Below are 2,598 nucleotides of genomic sequence, written 5' to 3' on the forward strand. Positions count from 1 at the left end.
GCAGGCAGGCAGGCAAAGAGGGAGGGAGGGAGGCAGGCAGCAATATGGGCAGACACACACACACACACATACACACACAAACACACACGTGTGCTCAAATACACAAGATAGACAGACAAACAGGCAGACAGACTAGGATTATGGTGAGGGGCAAAATAAACATGAAAAAATAGAGCAGTTTCTTTGATAAAGAAAAGGAGACACTCAAAGTAAAACATTGAGAGCATGGTTGCTTCCACAATCACACGCTCTCATCATGTGTTTTCAGAGGATTTCTATCTTCATTAAATGCAAGCAAGTGCAAATGAGTTCTTTTATTTATTGGATCAACACTACCCTGCCTAAGCATCTATACAGGGGATTGGCAGTGGGGGGTATCGTGTAATTTCTAAAAAAATACCTTTTTTTTTTCTTTTTGTGAAATGAAATATATGAGCTGAAGATGTTTTATTTTCCTTTGCCAAGTAAGATACTTTTGATTATCACTGTATAGTTTAGGACCATGTGTACACTGTGTGCTGTTGTCTTTTTCAGATGCATTGCTCACCGTCAAACGCCGAGGCAAAAAGCAACGCACCCCGCGCTTGTGTGCCAAAACAAGAAGTGACATATCACGCATGCTGAAACGGCGCACTGCCAATAGGTACAAGTTCTGATTGGCCATTTCATCTTTTTTGTTTATGTTCACTAATATTGTTTTAATTGAAAAATTACCGATGGTTTTCATTTCAAAGAAATATATGCAAGAAACTGGAAGCTGTTTTAGATAGTACTAGTACTCCTAGATGGTGATCTCTTTCTTCGTCTCAAAAAGTACAGGAACCGTGGTCTGTTATACAATGCCACCAGGAAATGAGGGTCATCCAATGGGTGCTCTGCCTCTACCAATGTTCCTCACATTCCACAAATCAAAGTAGGAATACATCTCTTGAATATATGAGATCTCACCTGTTTCATTTCAAGCAAACTCAGTATGCTTTATGTTTATTGTGTAAGCTATGAAGGCTCTGTTATGATGCAAATACTCACTCAGGGTGAGAGAGAGATCAAGAGAGAGAAAGAGAAGGTGAGAGAGGGAGAGAGAGAGGAGGAGAGAAGAAAGGAACAGTGATACCGAGAGAGTCATGTAAGTAGTATTGGAGCTTATAGGATATGAATGATAAAAGTTATCATTATTGACCTGGGAGTCGCCATCACCACCAAGGCTGAGAGAATACTTGGCCCAGTCTTATGAAGTTAATTGAAGGTTTTAATTTCACTTGACTTTTCTGTTGATGTTATATTGAAAAAGCCTGTTTTAAGTTTTTGTATCTAATGCAAAACGTTTACACAGAAAAAGAATATATGTAATGAACAAATTTTATTTCATTCTGATAATCTAGAAATTAAATCTATTACCAGCAACATCTCAGCATGCTAAAAAAAATATCCTGTCCCTCTTTTTAATTAAAGTGACATGTGGTGTTTTTCCTAAGCTTTTGTGCTTGATTATGTTTTTGTTATAGATTAAAAACCTTTGTTTACGTTTTCTGTTAGCTTTTGACTTTAACTTGAAAAAGAGAGAAATTGCTAGCATTCAACTTACCTGTAGTACGAAGATATATGAAGTCAGTAAATGACAACTTTTTGCTAAAAAAATGATATTAATTACTTTTTATATAATATGACATAATCTTAACCATACTCTTTCTTGTATTGGTTCCATACAGTGTATGAGTCTGTATATTTTGTACAATGAACTTTTTAAATCACCAGAAAAGATAGTTGCCAGAATGAGCAATGCAAAGTTTGAACATGATGATCGCACCGGTATCTTTATATCAAGTGTATGTCAAGTTCAAATTTTTTTCTTTATTTATTTACTTGCTTTTGACTGTTTTTCTAAAGAGATTGCATTATGTTGATAATGAATGTCTTTTTGTGAACTTTTTAGCACTGTATCGATGTTGGCCTACTTACGTAGGCCTACTATTGGTCTCAATACTGCTTTTCTGTAAATAAACATTTTTTAAAAATTGCTACTGATGCTGTTCTTGTTTTTCATACTTTTAAATCAAATCCAACCAATTGATTACAAAATCAGCAGAATTTTCTGAACCCACCTATGTACAGACAATACTACTAATGTCTGTAGGAGGAACAGTTCTGCGCCTTGTACGCAGTCACAGGGATACAGTATATTTCTATCTTGTCATGGGAAAGTACAGTAATCCCATACAACCAGTGGCCCTGGATAAAGGGACAAAGCGGCAGACTTTCTTAACCATTTAAACTGTGTTCACATGAACGAACAATATTTATAGTCATAACATTCAACACTAGCCGACTATATTCTCATGGGACAACACTTCAGGAAAATACCAGAGTTGCCTAGCAACTATATACATAGATCTAGTTTCATTTTTAAATGACTTCTAGGAATCAAAGGATAATATAATTCATTGTATTAGATTTAAAACAGCTGGCTTCTGAAAACAGTCGTCTTTACTCTGAAATCGTGATTGACTAGGACATTTCTAGTATTGGTCCCTCATTTTTTAGGACTCTCAAGTTAACGAAAGGGCAGCACAGTGTAGGCCTTTACTACATTATGTAGAA

This window comes from Aplysia californica, unplaced genomic scaffold, assembly GCF_000002075.1.
Source record: "Aplysia californica isolate F4 #8 unplaced genomic scaffold, AplCal3.0 scaffold00597, whole genome shotgun sequence".
Taxonomy (NCBI): domain Eukaryota; kingdom Metazoa; phylum Mollusca; class Gastropoda; order Aplysiida; family Aplysiidae; genus Aplysia; species Aplysia californica.